General features: G+C 42.6%; 1 long non-coding RNA gene across 2 annotated transcripts in view; it reads left to right on the plus strand.

Annotated features, from left to right (window-relative positions):
- The window catches only part of LOC123384935, a 78,972-nt gene that overhangs the window by 35,051 nt on the left and 22,485 nt on the right, over nucleotides 1-21,436 (plus strand). For both annotated transcript variants that reach the window (XR_006596746.1, XR_006596745.1), the window contains exons 2-3: nucleotides 19,230-19,294; nucleotides 21,294-21,369. This is a non-coding gene — a long non-coding RNA (uncharacterized LOC123384935). The remainder of the gene's footprint in view (nucleotides 1-19,229; nucleotides 19,295-21,293; nucleotides 21,370-21,436) is intronic.

Raw genomic sequence — 21,436 nt, forward strand, 5'->3', positions numbered from 1 at the left:
GTCGGAAACCAAACTGTGAAAAAAGAAGCGGAGTTACCATTTTATTCGGTAACCCTGTAACCTCCTACAAGCTGGTGTGGAGATGTGTGTCATTGGCAAAAGCAGATGTGACTCCAGCCGGGGAGAAATTTCTCTCAACGCAGGAAGGTGGTCCAGAGATTATGAAATAACCAGTTGCCTTTAAGATCCTTTGGGTCATTATTCTCTAGCAGTAAGAATTTCCCCTTCTGTCCCTTCCTCACCCCTAAAGCTCCTGTCCCCGATAGCAGGCGGTCTCAGGCTGTGGCTGGAGATGCTGCTGTGACAGTCCTCTGCCTCCTCACAGGGATGGCTCTGTTGTGGGAGGATGTGAATGTCCTTGTTGTCTCCTAAAGCCTCAGCTCTGTGTTTCGGGATGTGTTTTGGCAAGTACAAAATCCAATAGTCATTGAACCCTTGATAATCTTTTATGCCCTGTAGAAGTATGTTTTTATTCATCCGTTTCTTCAGGAGGTAAGAAATAAAGCTGTTTCATTCTAGGCATAAATTAGCATTTATAACAATGCAGTGCAAAAAAATGTAATTTAAATAGAACTGATTAGAATTTTGATAGGGCACCTAGGAACTTCTAAACAAATGCTGATCTGGTAATGAGTGGAACAAGTCATTTATTTTAGTGGTTCAGCTATCTGTTCAATGATTGGGTCACAGTTTTCCAAACATATACGGTGACTGTTCATTAATTATTCACTTCCCGCTCGGTAATTGTCCAATTTAACTACAAACTGTGAGCTTATAGGCAAAGCCACAGAAGACAGCAGAGGGAAAAAGTAACAACCTAGATAAAAGTATATTTTCTTTTTGTAATAACATTCACTAATTCAAGGACTCAGAGAGAGGTGAGCTATTGTTAGACTTTGGCCTTGGTCTTGTCTTTGTGCAAAGGACTTAATTGCTCACCATTTGTTAAGCAGGGACATTTAAGCTCCAGAGTGCGGAGCTTTGCAAATGAGGCCGTATGAGTTGGCATTCAGCCTGTCTTTGCAGGTATAGTCCCATCTTTGGGTCAGTGTGCAACGTGTCGTAAGTAGGGACAGATAAGCTTCAGAAGGCTATCAATTGAATCCCACGTTCCATCAGGTGCGTCATCCTGGAAGATGTTCTGAGTTAATCTGAGGGTTCGTTTGCAAGATTCTCTTCCTTTGAGATTTTGCAGGTTTTCTTTTATTAAGAAGATGCAAATGTTTCCCTCTTATTTCCTAAGGTAGTTCAACCTACATCCAGGAAGTTCGTGATAAGGCTGCTCCCCTAGCATATATTAAATGTGATGTTCTGTTTCACTTATTGATTATCTTCATTGGTAATTAAATTTAGTTTATTAGCCCTGTTATCTCGATGATATTAGTGGGATGTCACTTTCAAGAATGCAGATTAGAAATTAAGTCCTAAGAAAGGTAATAAATTAATCATTCCCCCCGCCTCAAGATGAAACATTGTTTTAAAGGAAGAATCATCAATTTATTGTAGTTTTTTTTTTCTGAGAGAGAGAGAGAGAGAGAATGAGTGAGGGGCAGAGAGAGAGAGAGAGAGAGAGAGAGAGAGGGAGAGGGAGAGAGAGAATGTCAAGCAGGCTTCATGCTCAGTGCAGAGCCCGATGTGGGGCTTGATCCCATGATCCTGGGATTAATTATCCCCTGAACTGAAATCAAGAGTTGGGTGCACAACCAACTGAGCCACCCAGGTGCTCCCCATGACTCTTTTTTAAGTAAAGCCAACAGGAATTAGATATACTATTAGAGATTGGGGATATTGTTTTCTACAGTGATGATTTTGGTTCGAATGAATGATGCTACTTAGAAATACGCTAAGAGAATTCACTACCTTGAAACAAGCAAATGGTGAATGGATAAGATATTGTGTTTGGAGTAATTTATTTTCTCTATGTTAACTTTTGAGCAGTTAACTAGATTATTTCCCTAACGTGGACATGACTCTGTTCACACTAAAACAATTAATTGGACAGTTGTTCTAGGGTGCGCATTTACTCTTTTATTTTTTTCTTCTCCTCTGTTTCCGCACTTGCCTGGCTCTCTCTATGAGAGCGATTTCAAGAGTGTAATGTCTATGCAAAGATTGTAAGCTCTCAAAAATCATAGCAAGGAACTATCGCTGCACATTTATTCTCAGCAGATCTCCACATATCTTTGGATTTTTATGTTGTGCTTACTTTACAATCACTGAATTCCATGTTATAATGTCTCCATTATTTTGGTGGGCACATTAGAACTGATTGTCTCTCTCAGCAGCCTCAGCTGCCTCCTGCGAGGCCTCCACAGCTTACCTTATCATAATATTGAAAAGCAATTTCTCTGGACTGCTGTGAACCAATGCCAGAAATCCAAAATGCTGCCACAGTCATTAAGTGATTTCCAATTAGTTAATTGGTTTCACAGGCTGCTTCTTTCTAAACTGCACCTTAAATGAAAAGCAGAACCATCCATTTTTGAAAGAGGAAAAATCCTGGGGCCTTTGGGTTTGAAAGTCCCGAAGCAGAGCGTACTTTGGAAGAAACTTGACTAAAAATATCAGTCCTGCAGAACAGAAATATTATTATTGTTACAGAAACAAACGGAACCTCTCTCTTGGCTGTCCCAAATCGTCTAGGGTTGATTTTGCCCACTCTAATGTTGAATGAAAAGAAGTTAGGTAGATGATCACAGAGAAGTACAGAATGTGGAGAATTTCTAGCTCAACCCTGATTCTTCCCTAGGGAGGCGTCCTGGGCCTCTGTGTTGGGTGCTCCGGGGCTGTGCCTGCTTGGCTGTTCTGGGCCGCCATCTTAAACGTCACTGAGCAGGAGGGTAAAGCCACTGAGACTGGTTAAGAAGCTGCTTTGTGGAAGGGGAATTGCAGGTGTTATGTACATGGACTGGCAGAAGGAACAGGATGAAGGAAGGTGAGAAGTTGGTCTAGGATATCTCCAGGCAACATGTGTGTTGTTAGTGGTGGAGGCTGTAAACATGAGTTTGGGGCAATAACTGATTTACACAATAGGATAAATATTTACCCAATAGGGTAAGTAGGGTAATAATTACCCAATAAGTCATCTATTTTCTCTGATAGAGAAACTTTGGCTTTAATAGTAGATAGAATGCATAAAAAATGAATGCAAATTTTCTTCTCTATTAGACAGAGATGCAATCAATCAACTAAGCAGCAGCAGCAGAGTGTAGCAGTTAAATGCATGGACCCTGGAGACAAGCTGTCGGGGTGGAAATCCTGACAGTCACTGTCCGTTGTGTGACTTTGGGCAAGTTTCTGGACCTCTCTGTGCTTCAGTCTCCTGGGAAATGGGGGAGAGGAATGATACCAGCCTCACAGGGTTGTAATGAAGAGTAAATAGGTGGTTAAAATTCACAAGTCCCTTAGAACCAGGCTTGATACATAGTTTGTTAGATAAGCCAAATTTTATAACAATTCACGTATTAAAAGATTCACCTTTTGGTCTCTCTGTTGAAAAAACCCTTTAATCGTATGGTTAATGGTCCCATGAGAACCAATACTCAAAGGAAGGCAACTGATAGGATGCTGTCTACCTGGTCAGTTGGTCAGTCCACCTGTCAGTTAACTATGTTTCCTGCCATGAGCTCTTTAAGATAATTTCCTTCCCCCAAACATAACTCTTTTTATTAAAAAGCAATGTTTATGTTGGAGAAATAGAGAAGTAGATTAAATTGGAAGGGTAGAGGAGGCGGTGATTGGAACACTGGGTCAGAGAGAGGCAAAGAAATTGTGTGTGTGTGTGTGTGTGTGTGTGTGAGAGAGAGAGAGAGAGAGAGAGAGAGAGAGAGAGAGAGAGAGAGAGACAGAGAGAGACAGAGAGAGAGAGACAGAGAGAGACAGAGAGAAAGGAAGAGAGAGAGATAGGGAGACAGAGACACAGGAAGACAGAGAAACAGTGGAACACACAGAGAGACAAATATAGAGACAGAGATCAGTCAAGTAGCAACAGAAAATTTTTGGTGAGAGTGGGAGAATATGCATGGAAAAGTCAGCACATTGCTGAGAAGGAAATCAGAGGCAAGAAGGGAATAAGGGAGGCAAAGAAGGGACCAGAGGACAGAAAACCCCGACTGGCTCTGGTACCTTCCTGTCTGCTTTAGAAGCAGTTGGTTCATCATTTCAGCAGCCTGGAGCCCTTTAGTAATGACTTTATGGATTAAAATTTTAAACCAAATTAGATGTGTTTACAAAACAGCACTCACGCTGAATTGATAGCAAGCTGCCAAAGTTGGGCTCACAATTATCCCGGAGCTCTGGGTTGTACTGTTCTGGTAGATGGTCTTGGTGTTTGTCTACGTGGGTATCACTGCAGCCACTCTTTCTCCTGCGTCATTTCCCCTACTGCCTAAGGATAGCGCTTTTAAGTGACATGCTGGTGGACATAAGGAATGCATTTATAGGCACGTATTTCCTGGTCTTGATAGTAACTCTGTTAGAAACTTGTCTGCTTTTTTGGGGGTGTGTTTAACATTTTTATGTTTAAGTTTCACCGTGTGGCATGTCCAGTTCAATTGAAACGATGGTTTGAGAAATACGAAGCATGAAATCTCATAATTATACAGGATTTTCGAGGCTGTGTGCATGGAAAGGGAAATGTTTTCAGGGATTTTGGGTTTTCCTACCCCTTCCGCAGCAACTCCTCCGTGTCTTTCCACCTAGTCATTTCAGAGAGGGAGAATCTTCTATTCCAATTTTATGGAATAGAATACAGTATTTTCTACTGATATTTTTTATTTTTTTTTTCAACATTTATTTATTTTTTTTTGGGGACAGAGAGAGACAGAGCATGAACGGGGGAGGGGCAGAGAGAGGGGGACACAGAATCGGAAACAGGTTCCAGGCTCTGAGCCATCAGCCCAGAGCCTGACGCGGGGCTCGAACTCACAGACCGCGAGATCGTAACCTGGCTGAAGTCGGACGCTTAACCGACTGCGCCACCCAGGCGCCCCTCTACTGATATTTTTTAGAAAAGGAGCTGCTCTTTCAAGTTGTTAATAGGTATAAAGGAAAGAAGACATTCGAGGGAATGCTGCTTGGTCCTGTTTAAAGAGAGCAACGTATTTTTCTTGTAATGAAGTATATTGGTAGGTTTATTTCCACAGAACATAAGGATAATTAGGACTCAATAAATGTTAAGTCAATCGGCCAATAACCTGTTTCTTCCCTCAAGGAACTTATGATCTACTGAAACGTGATGAATACAGTGCTTCTTTGTCTTTTAATATTCTTTTGCCTTCTATTTATGGAAAGTAAAATTTCAAGAATTCCCAGGATTTCAAGAATCCTGGGAGCCTGAAGAAGTTTGGGCTATTATACACTGAAATCCATTCACAAGCCAATGAGAAGATTTGTTTGGAGATATTACTTGAGCGGTCATAATGCTTGTGAAATGGCTCCTTTATAAAACAGAGTTAAGTACTCATGCTCCAGGATCGATCATGTGATAGGCCACAAAACAAGTCTCAATAAATTTAAGAAGATTGAGATAGCAAGTATCTTTTTTTTTTAAAGATTTTCCTTTTAAGTAATATCTACACCCAACGTGGTGCTCAAACTCACAAGCCCGAGATTGAGAGTTGCACGCTCCACCGACGGAGCCAGCCAGGCGTCCCTCTAGTATCTTTTCTGAGCACAATGGTATGAAACTAGAATCAATTACAAGGAAAAAAACTGGAAGAAACACAAACACGTGGAGGCTAAATAACATGTTACTAGACAAACAATGGGTCAATGAAGAAATCAAAGAGGAAATAAAAACATATCTGGAGACCAATGGAAATGGAAACACTACAGTTCAACATCTTTGGGATGCTGCACAAGCAGCTCTAGGAGGGAAGTTCATGGCAACATGGACCTATTTCGAGAAGGAAGAAAACCCCCAAATAAACAATCTAACCTTACACCTAAAGGAAATAGATGAAAGAGGAGAAGCTACAACTGACACAGCAGAAATACAGGCAATTATGAGATTACAACCACAAATTATATGTCAAATAATCCTAAAATTTGTATGGAACTACAAAAGGCCTTCAGTAGCCAAAGAAATCTTGAAAATGAAGAATAAAGCTGGAGGTATCCCAATCCTCGATTTCAAGGTACACTACAAAGCTGTTGTAACCAGGGGCACCTGGGTGGCTCAGTCAGCTAAGCGTCCGACTTCGGCTCAGGTCACGATCTCATGGTTCTTGAGTTTGAGCCCCGCGTTGGGCTCTGTGCTCACAGCTCAGAGCCTGAAGCCTGCTTCGGATTCTGTGTCTCCCTCTCTCTCTGCCTCTCCCCGGCTCACGCTCTGTGTCTCTGTCTCTCTCTCTCTCAAAATTAAATAAACATTAAAAAAATAAAAACAAAATCCAAGCTGTAGTAACCAAAGCAGTATGTACTGGCACAAAAAACCAGACACATAGATCAGTGGAACAGGATGGACAGCCTTGAAATAAATTCACATGTACATGGTCAGCTAAACGACAACAGAAGAGGCAAAATATCCAATGGGGAAAAGGCAGTCTTTTCACAAATGGAGCTGGGAAAACTGGACAGCTACAGGCAACAGAACGAGACTGGACCCTGTTCTTATACCATCCACAAAAATAAACTGAAAATGGATTAAAGACCTAAACAGAAGACCTGAAACCTGTAAAACTCCAAAAGAAAACAGTACGGGGGTTTATCAAAAAATAGAAGTGCCGTATGATCCGGTTATTCCACTTCTGGATATTTGCTGTAAGAAAATGAAAACCCAAATCCGAAAACACATATGCACCCCGATGTTTATTGCAGCTCTGTTTACAACAGCCAAGATATGGAAGCAACACAAGTGTCCACTGATAGATGGTTGGACAAAGAAGGTGTGGTGCACACACACAATGGGATATTGCTCAGCCACAGAAAAGAATGAAATCTTGCCATTTGTGGCAATCTGGATGGGCCTGGAGGGTATTAGGCTATGTGAAATAAGTCAGAGAAAGACAAATGCTGGATGATTTTACTTCTATGTGGAATCTAAAAAATGAAACAAATGGCAAACCAAACAACAGGAGAAACAGACTGGTAAACACAGAGGACAGACTGGTGGTTGCCAGAGGGCAGGTGAAATAAGTAAAGGGGATTAAGAGATACAAACTTCCAGTTGTAAAATAAATAAGTCATTAGTTAGCACTATAGCACTACAGCACTATAAGGGCTAAAAAGTACAGCATAGGGCGTATAGTCAATGATGTTGCATACCTTTGTGTGGTGACTCACGGTGACTACGCTTCTGGTGAACAATTCATAAAGTGTGTAATTATCGAATCACTCTGCTGTACGCCTGAAACTAATATAATATGACATGTCAATTACACTTAAACAAAAATAAATGAAATGAATGGAAACCAGACCAAAAAGAAAAAAAAAAAAAGAGTTCATTGCTAAAAATAACATGGGAGCTAAAGAAAGGTGGCCGGCTACCGATGGACCAAAAACGTTTGCCCTGTTGTCCCCCCGGGGGTAAGGAGGGGGGAGCGAGCACCGCTGCAGCAGGACTTTGCCATCTGTTAATCACAGGATTTAAAACCACAATTCAATTACATGGGATGCCATGCTAATATTCCCCTTGACGAGTGGCTTTTCCATTTCAGAAGGCGGCAGGATCCCACTGTATAGTCAGTGCGTGTCTAAAAGCCTGATTAAATGTGTTGTGGCGCATGTGGAATATTTTAGTCTCTGGATATTATTTATATTGAGAGAGGAGCATCTTGGGGGACTGGAGATGCATTAAACCCTCACACTTAACGGATGATCTTTTACTTCCCGACAGGCTGCATGTTGCTGTTTGGGCTCCAGTGGCCCTGGGTAAGCTCTTGGCTTCTTCCTGACCTGCCGTGAACCTGTTCTCCTGGCTCGAGACACATTAGAAATAATCAAAATGCACTTGTTTGAATCGATACTGGGCATTAAGCAGCCCCTGGGCTTTATGTCAGGGTCTCTGATAGGAATGGTTATCCTCTGGTTGCACTGGGGTTTGGGTGACAAGAAATTTAAAACTAAATGGGCTAGAAGTTTAACCCCTGGATGTGATTAGTCTCGTGAATGTTACTTGGCTCTTGAGCCTTTAGGAAGCTCCCTGAGCCAGTAGGAAGGAAGATGATATCCTCTGTTAGTCTTTTATTCCTTCTCACTGGTCTGCTTCTCACCTTGTGCTCTCCACTTGGAGTGACCTTCCTTCTACCTCCAGATGCCCAGACTTAACTCATTCTTCAGGAGCCAGCTAAGGGGCACCTGGATGGCTCAGTCGGTTAAGCGTCTGACTTCAGCTCAGGTCATGATCTTGCTGCTTGTGGGTTCAAGCCCTGCATCAGGCTGTGTGCTGACAGCTCAGAGCCTGGAGCCTGGTTCAGATCCTGTCTCCATCTCTCTGCCCCTCCCGGATCGTGCTCTGTCTGTCTGTCTCTCTCCAATATAAAACATAAAATAAAAAAAAGAGCTCGCTAAAATGTTACATTGGTCCCTTCTTTCGCTAATTCTTTATGCCCCCTCTTCCTCCAGCCCCCAATAAAACCCAGGAAGCATGGTATCATAAATAAGTTTGGATTTTGGATTAGATAAATTGCAGTTTATGTTCTAGGCCGTATAGTTACTAGGTGTGTTTTCCTGGGAAGGCTTCTCTTTTAGTCTTGCTTTTCCTTAACTATAAAATGGGGACAATAACACTTCCCTTTGAGTTTTTAGGAGGATCAAATGACATTAGCAAGTACAGGGCCTGGACTCAATAGCTGTTAGTTCCTTCATCCTTCATAGTTCATTCAGATGACTTTAATTTTTAGCGTCTTTGGGGTCATGGATCTATTTGAGAATCCACTGAGAGTTATGATCTCTCCTCCCAGAGAGAAAAATACATGCAAAGAATTTCATGCAACTTCAGGAAATTTAAGGGTCTCTAGAGTCCCAACAAGAACCACTTAGGAGTGGTTGATTCCTAGGTCAAACCCCTCTCCTTCTAGCCAACTTTTTTTTTTTTTTTCAACGTTTATTTATTTTTCGGACAGAGAGAGACAGAGCATGAACGGGGGAGGGGCAGAGAGAGAGGGAGACACAGAATGGGAAACAGGCTCCAGGCTCTGAGCCATCAGCCCAGAGCCCGACGCGGGGCTCGAACTCACGGACCGCGAGATCGTGACCTGGCTGAAGTCGGACGCTTAACCGACTGCGCCACCCAGGCGCCCCTCTAGCCAACTTTTAAAGATCTATGCAAAGCACCTGAAAAGGGACTTGGCACCGGGAGGGGTTAAACCAACTGGTGAGTCTCCCTTTTTCCTAGCTTGCAATCAGAACATACCCCATGCCTAGAGGAAATCTATCTATAATTTTTCCTTATATTTAGTTTGGAGAAGCTGTCATGTACCGGTGACAGAAATACCTCTGAGCAGAGACTCTAGTCCTTGATTGACATGTCTTCCAGCTGGCCTGCCCTACCTGGTTTGAACAAATTTGGCCTTTTCAAAAATCTTCCCTTTCTTGTCGGACTCTACCCTGCAATCCTATGTGTGCCACTATCCAGCCAGGCAACGTGTTTCGCTGACATCTCTGTCTTCGCTCTCTGTATGGAGTTTATAGCAATTATCCTTTGGTTGGTCCCCATGTCTGTATTTTGGCAGGCCGCCCTGCCTTCCATGTGATAACTGCTTTGCAGACAGCGCAGCCGGAACTCAGCCAGAGCCTAACGTCAGTCCTCATCAGATGCCGTCTGGGTCCAGGGGTTATCTACACCTAGCCCTCCCCTTCTCAAGTTGGCCGGGGCGGGTTTCCCTTGCACTGTGTCTAAAAGCACAGACGGGTGTGCAAGTCTGGCTGCGATCCAGTTCATTGGAACAATGTTAGCAGTGAACCTGGATAATTCAGGCACCTCAGAATGTTTTTTTATAGCCTGTGCTACCTGGATTCGTTTGTCTGGCTGTGTACAGCAAGTAAATGAACTGGATAATCGCCATATTTCTATTCCACTCCGTGCTGTGTAGCCTGCGCCTCTGGAAACAAAAGTTTTCTCTACAACAAAGTCACTTCCCAAGAACAATCATGCCCCCTGGGGGTGAATATCTTTGTCAATGTGTGCCAAAGTATGACTAACCAAATTGGCTCAAAAAGCACCTTTTCTCCGTTTCACTTTCACTGGGTATTTTCTCTGACAACAATGAAAACCTTCACAAACAAACATCAAAGCAAAATCTCCCCCCCCCAAAAAAAACCCCACCCCAAACCTCTCATCAGTGCTCCCCATTCCAGTGCTACAGATCAGGCTCTATTTTGTAATTCTATGGCTGCATTTTGAGCATCTGTATCTGCGGGGTTAAGGATGCTGTGGACCACTGTTTCTCAAACTGTAATGTGCATTCAGATCCCCTGGAGGTCTTGTGGAAATGCAGATTTTGATCTGGTGGACCTGGGGCCTGAGATTCTGCCCGTCCAGCAAGCTCCCGAAGAGCCAGCGCTGCTGGTGTGCGGGCATACCTTGGAGGGGTGCTACCGTGGCCTCTGTAAGGCAACTGTGCGCGGCGATCAGGCCAGTCCCAACATATGCCAACCTCGGGGCCCACTCGGCCCTCTGCTTGGTCTGCTTTTCAGGCTGATTCTATTTTCTTTTCTTTTTTAATGTTAACTTTATTTTTGAGAGAGAGAGAGAGAGAGAGAGAGAGAGAGAAGCAGGGGTGGGGCAAAGATAGAGAGAAAATCCCATGTGGGCTTTGCACTGACAGCAGCGAGCTGCATGCGGGGCTCGAACTCACAAACCATGAGATCGTGACCTGAGCCAAAGTCCGATGCTCAACCGACTGAGCCACCCAGGCGCCCCTGATTCTATTTTCTTATAGCAAATGCAAGTAGAAAGGCTCCTGTCTTGAGAGAAGAGCAAACAAATTTTCATGAAATCAAGGTGGACTCTACCTAAATATATTACCCACAAGAAACCTCCTCACTGCAAGTCCTCACTGGCTTCTCACTAGCAATGTAAGGTTTTAAGTAGAAAATTGTTCATCACTTAAAATTTAGAGCAGCCCAGGAAAGTGCAATGAATGTAAAATTTCAGAGTCTCGAGTACTTACCTGAGGCAGCAGAGAACAAATTTTTGGAGTTGAGTTCCAGACAAGGAGAATTTGAGTTGTACCCACTCATTCTTTTTTCACTGCTATTAAATACCACTCTTTTTCTGTTTTATGTCTTTCAGAAAAGCACCTGAACTCTTTTCTGAGATGAATTGGGTATCTATGAGCAAATTAATTATGTAAACATTTATTCTTTCAATGCCGAGTCTCTACTATGTCTAAAAAAATGGTGGTATCGACTTTGCTTCGAAGTTAATAGAGCAAGCCATTAACCTCCATGAGTTTTCATTTTCATGTATGAATAATGGAGGGCTGGACAGATGATCCCAAGTTCTCTGATATTGTGTCATTCTAAGCACTAAGGAAGCTGAAGCAGTAAACATTCTGCCTGTTTGTGGCTTTTTAGTGTCCAAGAAAAAGAATTTTCTTAGCTCTTTCTCTTTCACGGCAACGTAGGGATGGCACGCATCATTCTGTGTATGTGTTTCATGGTCGTAGGGCGATGTGTGAGGAAAGAAAATGTTTCTCTGTGGTAGTGTTGCTTTTTTTCTTCCCTTTGAGCGAGAGAGTATTTCTGTTACAGAAAAGCCCTACATAGAATTCCTAAATGTAAAAGTGGGAAATGTGAGGGGTGTCTGAAGTCCATCTGTGGGCCTTCCCTTTGCCTCCTGATGTTCTCGGTCTCTTGGAAGACAGGTGGAAAACCACTGGTTTCAACTAAGTTCTCCACAGTCCAAATTCCAAATCATTCTGTGCTGTGTCTGCATAGATAACGCTGGTGGTGGGAAACCTAATTTAGGAAACAAATGTTTAAGGATGCGTCAGTCTGAGGAGGTCTTGGTAAAGAGACATGAGGAGGTATAGAGAGGCTCTTTCCTTCTGAGAATGGTCTGGCAACTGTGTGTAAAGCTGACCCAATTTGGTCTTAACACCTTAACGGTTTCTTCTGTGCAAGGGATGGGCATGAGTTTTGTAATGGAGAGGCTGACCCCTGAGCTTATCTTGAAACAAGAATGAGGGGGAGAGGGAGAGGGAGAGGGAGAGGGAGAGGCAGAGGGAGGGAGGGAGAGAGAGAGAGAGAGAGATGTAGCCAGCCTTAACTCTCCAGGTCTGGTGGGCAGGAAATGAGGCGGAGCTCCTGGGAGCCTATGATGGATGGCGTGGAGGGGCCTTTCCTGCCCTTGTAGTGCATCCATTCACACTGAGTTGGTTTGGAAGTCCCATCTGCAAACCACAGAGGCTGAGTTTAGACTCTAAATCAAATACTTTTGACTTCACTGCCTTTGGTGTCTGTGAAATGCTTGAGCACTGAGTGAAAAGAGGAATCCTAGTTTTCATTTAGGTCAGTGGAGCATAAGCCCTGCTATGGCCTTTGGACAAATGGCTTGTTACTTCGTATGTATTTGAAGTAAAAAGCCCCATATTATGAACGTGTATAATATATTCTTTTTCTTTCTTACAGGATGAGTAAAAGTGAAGTGTTCCTTTTCTGTTGTGAAGGCTGCTGTCTAGTTGAGTTGCTTCTCTAGCAAGAACAGTCAGTGTCATTAATTTTTTCCCTGTACTGTGTGGGTTGTGGAACATGAAACTGACTTGATTGATCACATTGCCGCTTCGGAGGCAGGTGGGTGAGTGGGTTGGTGAAACACTTCAGAGAGTTAATGCATTTGTGTAGTTATCAGTAGCTTTGCCCTTCAGTAGATGAATTACATTTTGGATCAGCGTATGTGTGAGGGGCTAGGGTAACAATCAGGTTGCAGAGAGAGAGGTGGGGGGAACTCGAGGGAGAAAATGACTCTGCCTTGGCCACACCACAGACATAATTGTGAGACAGGTTATGGGTGCTCACAGTAAAGTGGGGCATGGGCAGGTTGGTGTGTGCCTGGGGCAGGAACCAGGATGGAAAAGAGATTGAAAATCATGTCATATAAGGAAAAGATCAAAGACCAAGCCTATTTAATGACAAGGGAGAAACTTTGCTTTTGTGTGTATCCTGTATTTTATCTTCAGTTCTTGAAAGGCTGTTGAAGAGAAGGGTTTGGGGTTATTTTGTGTGGCCTCTAAGGAAGAACTGGAGCTTATTTTGGCTCCATTTGAGGGTGGAATGTTTCAATGAAAGGGGGAGATTTTTATGGAAGTGAATTTCTTCCCATGTTACCATTCAAGCCAGTGCTCTAAGGGAAATACATGGTCTGGGATGTATTTAGCCCGGATGACCTCTCGAAACCCTTAGAAGGCTGTCAGACAATGATTCCATCACATTTCATAAATTTCCTTCCCAACTCCAATAACAGCTCATGAACAATTTCTAGCCTGGCTGAAACTAGATATCCTGCCCCGAATGGAATCTGCTTTCCTGTGGAAGTGAAGTCATATAGAATTGGCTTTTTTTTTTTCTTTAAGAAATAAGAAGATTAAAACTCTTAGTTTCTGTGTAGTTTTGGTATGGGAGAAAGAACACAGAACTTGAAACCTAGAGTGAGATCCTAGCTCATTTTCTTTCTGTGTGATCTTGGGCAAAGCCTCAGTTTTTAAATTAATGTAATAGAGGTAATGAGTTTTTTAATTAATATCATAGAGGTAAGAATCCTTACAGGATTGTTATAAGCATTAAACAAGATGATATATGTACAGTACTTGAGACACGGACTGGTACATAGTAGTCACTCAATAAATAGAAATTAGTTCCTTTGGTCTCCCCGACAATTAAAAATAGTGCAGTCAGTATGTGGAACTTGAGAAACTTAACAGAAGACCATAGGGGAAGGGAAGGGGAAAAATAGTTTCAACAGAGAGGGAGGCAAACCACAAGAGACTCTTAAATACAGGGAACAAACTGAGGGTTGATGGAAGGGGCGTGGGGGGGGAGGGGAAAATGGGTGATGGGCAGTGAAGAGGGCACTTGTTGGGAAGAGCACTGGGTGTTGTATGTAGGTGATGAATCATGGGAATCTACTCCTGAAGCCAGGAGCACACTGTATACATTGTATGTTAGCTAACTTGACAATAAATTATATTTAAAAAAAATAGTGCAGCCTGTAAGAAAAGAAAATGATAGGCCAATATCCCTGATGAATGTCACTGCAAAAATTCTTAACAAAACTCTAGCCAACTGGATCAACAGCACATTAAAAGGATCAGACGCCATGATCAAGTGGGATTCACCTGTGGGATGCAAGGATGGTTCAACATATGCAAATCAATAAATATGATTCATCCACATTAATAGAGTGAAAGATATAAGCCATATGATCATCTTTCTCAGATAACAGTCCATGAGGCTGCTTAGCATATCCTTCACTTAGGGTGAGCACAGGTCATGGATCCATGACCCATGGGAAGGAGGGATGAATATAGGTGGGATGGAGGGTTGCGGAGTGTTGGATGCTGGTGTGTGGGTAGTTCAGACTAGAACAGGGGTGTTTTGTAGTCCTATTTCCCTCCGAGCAGTGTGTGTGTGTGTGTGTGTGTGTGTGTGTGTGTGTGTGCATGTGCATAGTTTTCCTTCTGCTTCTCTTAGACTCGAGCTCTCTATTGCAGAATTTCCTCTAGCCCAGTGTTTCTCAAGCTCCAATGTGCAGCAAAATCTCCTGGAGATCTTGCTAAAATGCAGATACTGATTCAACATATCCATGAAGGGGCCCAAGATTCTGCATTTCCAAAAAGATCCTTGGTGGTGCTGAGGCTGCTGGTGTATGGACTACGTTTGGACCAGAAAGGTTTTAGTCCATGCGAATGCTGCCTGCAGAAAGCCCCTGGAGCCATTTCTAGTTTGTGGATGACTTTGGAGTTCTGCCTGCCTCCCTGTGTCTGCCAGGATTCCTGGAGAATGCTTCCTTATCATATATTGCTAAGGCTTGTTGTTTGTGAGTACTATGGATTTCTTTTTCTCCAAAGATGAGGTCTACGTGCACTCTATAAGGTCCATATTTGGGCTTCTTATGGCAACACATCCTTTCTCAGAGTGGTGCTAACACTGCTGGTGGTGACACCCTAAGTACAGACCTGTTTTAGAAAAGAAATTCATCTTGTTAGAGGGAGCCAAGCTACTTACAAGGCAGATAACGTTCTGCAGCTTGCTGAATTGATGGAGAGAGGCACCGGGATTCAGACTCACCTATTTTTCATTCTTTGAATGAAGTCTATCTTCTGAATTACACGAGCCATGTGAAGCAGGGAGAGAGAGCAATGGTTCTGGAAACAAAAACAGAGTTCTTATCTTTTAATACAGGAGAGAATGCCTCGGGATATTATTATTTGTGATTTATGGGGTGCATAGCAATATGACCAGTGTCTCACCATAGCAGACAGAGGACTCTGACCCTCCGCCTTTGATGAACTCTTGTAGCTTCCCAGGGGCAGTTTTCCACTGTAGAATAGCTGCTACATCACAAAACTCTAGCTTAAAAAATCATATGGAATGAGCTGCTAGGAAACTTGGTTTCTTTTGCCAATCCTACCACTGACTTATTCTGACTTTGTCCAAATTCCCTGCATTTTCTGACCTGTTAGTAAGTCAGGCTGATCATACTCACTATCAATATTTGCTTGTGAAATATGTTGAGGTGTTTATTAGCTAAATTAGTCTCAAATATTTGTGAAGGCTCACTTTTCCTTCTGAAGCTACAGCAGCTTCCGCTGATAAGATCAAACTGTGTAAATGGATAAAACCGACTAACCAGAACAGAGAGGACCAGAGCCCTTTGTAAGCAAGAACTAGAACAAGTTTCTTTCCTTCCTTTCTCCTTCCCTCCCTTCCTTCGGGGTTTAGAAAAAACACCTTATTTTGAAATAATTTAAGATTTAAAGAAAAGTTGCAAGAATAGTACAGAGGATACCTGTACATATTCTACCCAGATTGCCCAAATGTTAACATCTTACCACATTTGCTTCCTCTTTCTTTCTCTTTGTGTATCTGTTTTTTTCTGACCCACTTGAGGGTGAGTAGGAGACAAGATAGATGCCTCTTCATGCTTACATATTCAGTGAGTATTATAAGGATATTTTCTTATGTACCCAGAGCACATTAGTCAAAATTAAGAAATTAAATTGACAGTACTAATAAATCTGGACTTCATTCACATTTTGTCAAGTTTCTTAGTAGGACCTTTATAACAAGACAACAAAAAATAAATTTCTTTGGTCCAGATCCAGACCAGGCACATGCATTGTATGTGGTCGTCCTGTGTCTTGTCTCCTTAACCTGGAACATTAGCCCCATCTTTCTGTCTTTTGGAGGGAAGGTAAACTCTTGACCTTAAGAGATCTCGGGTAAGTTGAATAGACAAATGTTACTTTATTTTTAACAAACCATCATAGAAGGCAGCTAGGAGGCCTCAAGGTTGAACTCTGGGAATATTAAAGTTGTTATTTATTTATTTATTTTTAAAATGTTTTATTTATTTCTGAGAGAGAGAGAGAGAGAGAGAGAGAGAGAGAGAGAGAGAGAGCAGGGGAGGGGCAGAGAGAGAGGGAGACAAAATCCGAAGCAGGCTCCAGGCTCTGAGCTGTCAGCACAGAGCCCGATGCAGGGCTCGAACTCCCGCACTGTGAGATCATGACCTGAGCTGAAGGCAGCTGCTTAACTGACTGAGCCATCCAGGCACCCCTAAAATTGTTTTTTAAAGTTAAAAAAAATAGGGGCGCATGGGTGGCTCAGTCGATTGAGCATCCGACTTCGGCTCAGGTCATGATCTCGTGGTCTGTGAGTTCAAGCCCCTTCTCAGGCTCTGTGCTGACAGCTTGGAGCCTGGAGCCTGCTTCGGATTCTGTGTCTCCCTCTCTCTCTGCCCCTCCCCCACTCATGCTCTGTCGGTCTCTCTCTCTGTCTGTCAAAAATAAAGAAACATTAAAAAAATTTAAAGTTAAAAAAATAAGACCTAATTATTATAAAAATTGAAACAATGTAGAAATCAATCAAGTCAAAATAAAAGTCCTTCCTCTAATCTTACTTTCACTCAAGAATAAACACCATTAAAGATTTTTATGTATTGTTTTAGAGCTTTTCTATGCTCATGAAATGTATACATGTATAATGTGTGTGTTTTAACATGAAATGGGATCAGATTACACATATTGTTCTATAACTTTCTTTTTTAAAAAAATTAGTATGTCACTCGCACCTTTCCCTGTCAGTCTTTGCACATCTGTGAGGGTGACTTTGGGCATCCCTGTGGAGAAGCCCAAAGCTGAGTTCAGTCTTCCATCTTGCTTTTGGTGGTAGCTCTGATTCACTAAAAAGCTGGGAGGTGGCCTTGTTCATAGCTAGTTGTTCAAATATATGAGGAGAGTTTGGGGAAAAAAACTCCTTCTTTTAAAAAAAATTTTTTTTTAACACTTATTTATTTTTGAGACAGAGGGAGACAGAGCATGAATGGGGGAGGGTCAGAGAGAGAGAGAGAGAGACACAGAATCCGAAACAGGATCCAGGCTCTGAGCTGTCAGCACAGAGCCTGACTCGGGGCTCGAACCCACAGACCGCGAGATCATGACCTGAGCTGAAGTCGGACGCTTAACCGACTGAGCCACCCAGGCGCCCCCAAAACTCCTTCTTTTAAAAAAATTTTTTTTAATGCGTATTCATTTTTGAGAGAGAGAGAGAGAGAGAGTAAGCACAAGCAAGGGAGGGGTAGAGAGAGAGGGAGACACAGAATCCAGAGTAGGCTCTAGGCTCTGAGCTGTCAGCACAGAGCCCGACACAGGGCTTGAACCCATGAGCCTTGCGATCATGACCTGAGCCGAAGTCAGATGCCCAAACGACTGAGCAACCAGGGTGCCCCCCCAAAACTCCTTCTTTGTATTCTTGACCCTTTCTGCCCTTCTCTTTCATGGTGCCTTTGGATCACTCTCTTAATTTATGGACCTTCTTGGAAAACCACATTAGAGCGGCTGTAGCCAGGGAAGGCTTGATCCCAACTTGGATAACATAGCCTTAATGCCTGCCCACTGAAAACTTGAAGTGAAGTATGGAAAAATACTTAAAATAATATTTTTAGTTCATAAAAATCTGTCTCTTTTGCACTGCAGCTATAGTCCGTGATGACATGATGTGATACACACACACACACACACACACACACACACACACACAGTGATATGCACACATGTGCACACACATTTTGTAAAGTTCCTGTGATCACATATCTGAGCACTATCCCTATGGGTGTTAATTTCTAACTGTTTAGATACTCTTTTATCTGCATCCCAGATTAGAAGTGCAGCTGTTCTCCAGTCTTAGACACACTTGCCTGATCTTGAAGAGACATTAGGGGGTTTCTTGCAACTGTTTTGCTGAGATCTTTAGGAAAATTGGTTTTGGCTGGCTTTCTTTTGGTTCTTGAGTGGATTTTTTTCCCGGACCTTTCTGACCTTTAACTTCATTCATTCTTTGCTTATTCTGACCTCAAAGTGCCTTTAAACCCAAGAGGGCAACTAGACAGTGATGATCCAAAGTTATTTATGAGCTTGATGGTTGTATTAGTGGCTTTTCCATTTTGCCTCTCTCCCTGCAGCTCTTAGGCTGAAAGCACTTTGAAACAGGGTCTGTTTTCCTATAACTGCCTTCTTGCACTTGTTGGGCAAAATCAGAGCAGTGATTGAGTCCTCAACACCCTTATGGTGCTGCAGAGTAATAACATTTATCACACTTCTTGTTTAAGCCCTTTAGAGAATGACATTTCACAGTGTAATTTTGCTTCACAGATTTTTCCCTTGTGAGTTTTAACTTTCAGGGTAGAATTCTCTCTTATGGTTTCACCTTTTTCCTATTTTGTATATCTGTGAGGAGTTGCACAAATAAGGCTCCTCTCCGCATTGCAAATGGAATCAGGTCATGCTCCCAAGTGCCCTTCACCTCAAGATGCCTGATTGTTTCTTCCTTATTTGTTGTGAGCAGGCCCAAATTGCCTCACCTCTAGCTGCCCTTTCCACTTTATGAAACAAGCGACTAATAGCAACGCGACTCTAAAAATTCCCGGATGACCTACATGTTGCTCTTTTTATTATCCCTTAAGAAATGTCTCCGTAATTGAAATCTAGAGTAGCAGAGTTTTGTGATCTTGTCGTCTAGCGTTTTACTTATGTTTGCCTTATTTATACGGTGCCTTTAAACCCCAGGGTGGTCAAAGTCGGCCCGCGGGAGCTGCAGGACTGAAACCAAGAATGTCGTCATTAATTCAAAGGTGAGAAGTTAAACAGTGGTCTCAGTGCCCACACTTGTTCGGGAGTCAGAAGGAGGAAAAGGGAAAGGAAGGGAAGAACGCTGGAACATTTTAGTGGGTAGCAGCAGGGAGAGGCGAGACGTCTATGCCAAGATTTATACTGCATGCTACATTTTATTTATTTAGGGGGACATGGGTATCTGTTTTTTTTCCCTCTACAGTAATTTATCAGTGAGCGCATCCTGATTTAGTAGTGCACAGAGGACCCCCACTGCTAATTCTCCTTTATTTCATATCTTTCTTTTACCTTAACTCATAAAGTTCCGCACTGCTACTTTCTTTATCATCCATCCCAACCCTTTTTGATCTATAGCGCAAGCCCTCCTTTCCCCGCCTCTTTGTCCTTTCTTCACAGATTGCATTCCTCAGTATTGACATTTCAGTCATTTGATTTATCTCAACAGGTTCCCCGATGCCAACCAGATCATAATTCCCTTTCTGGCAGCATCACTTCAAGACCTTCCTGGTTATTTCCCTTGGCTCCTAGTATTTGTGGATCAGCACCTACGAGACTTACTGATGATTTGTCTCCTCTTTTAGGTTTCTGTTTGCTTAGATCCAAACCACAGGTGGTAACTTAGGAGGCCCAAAGATATCTGGAATTGTGTGAAATGTGAGCTTTGTTCTGCTTGGTAGGGAGTGCTGGAATGTTCTATCACGGGCATCTTCACAGAAGGGCCATTTCTGGAATTGGTTAAAACAGAAGGATCTGCCCATAAGCATTCTGTTAGCCATTTGTAAACCAAATACCATCTATCTAATTTTCCTGAGAGCTTCGAGTTGGGGAGAGTTGGGTTATCAGTTTTCAAAGTGGGTTATCTTTTTTTTTTTTTTTAACGTTTATTTATTTTTGAGACAGAGAGACACAGAGCATGAACGGGGGAGGGGCAGAGAGAGAGGGAGACACAGAATCGGAAGCAGGCTCCAGGCTCTGGCTCTGAGCCATCAGCCCAGAGCCCCACGCGGGGCTGGAACTCACGGACCGCGAGATCGTGACCTGAGCTGAAGTCGGACGCTTAACCGACTGAGCCACCCAGGCGCCCCAAAAGTGGGTTATCTTTTTAAAAGAGGAACACACCTGTAAGAAACTCATACTAATTTTGGTTAGAGGGGAGTACGATACTCCTTTTCTTGTGCCATTTATTTTTTATCGGTATTTGTGTGGTCTGAGACACATGCCACACACACACGCGCACGCACGCACACACGAGAGAAACATGACAGAGAAAAAAATTTTCCTTTTGTGAATTCTCATGATGTGACTTTAAAATACTGCATGCTGCATTATCACGAGACCTTCAGTTGTCCTGATTTGCATTAGTGAAATCTATTTCTCATGTCAGACAAGAGAAAGCTGCCTGCATTTTTCTTCCTGGTCCTTCTAGCTTTCTTTACACAGTTTCTTTGATTTCTGTGATAGAGGGAGGTTTCTTGGCTTGTGTATGATATATTAGAAATTAAGAAAAGTAGCTTTGTCCTTAAATTGAGTATAATCTAAAATTTACCCATTATTTAAAATTATAATGCCATAAAGTACACTCATAATTCTCCGTTTCATTGCTTTACTCTGTAAGGCATGTGGGGTGGGTCTTTCAGGACTTCTCTGGTTGGGGTTCGTAAAGTTGATGCTCGCTTATCACATGATGGTAGATAAAAGACTTTCTGACTGTGGGTAGGAATGACTCTCAAAAATTCCCTTCCCCATCCTGTCAGTCCTAAGGATGCCTGACAATACAGCACTGTGGTGTGCACTTTCCCACTGTTCCCTCGTCTGTGAAATAAAGGAGTTCAATACGTCTCCCTGTCCTCAAATCGAATTTTAAATGGGCTTCCGTTGCACCTGGAGAGATTAGGGTAGCCATGAGGAAGAATTTCCTGACTCAGAGGGTGTCAAATTGCTTGAATGTTTGTATAATCACATTCTCAACAGACCCTAAAAAAATATTTTAATCTCTTTTAGATACCTGAAGGCAGAGGAGAGAACCTTTTGGCTTTGGGTCCATAACTCAGTTTTGCAGTAGGGAAGACCAGAACAGGTAAAACCAATTTATAATTTCTGATAATGATACATGGATTTCTGTCCAATATCAATGTTCTACTGAT

This window comes from Felis catus, chromosome B1 (assembly GCF_018350175.1).
Source record: "Felis catus isolate Fca126 chromosome B1, F.catus_Fca126_mat1.0, whole genome shotgun sequence".
Classification (NCBI taxonomy): domain Eukaryota; kingdom Metazoa; phylum Chordata; class Mammalia; order Carnivora; family Felidae; genus Felis; species Felis catus.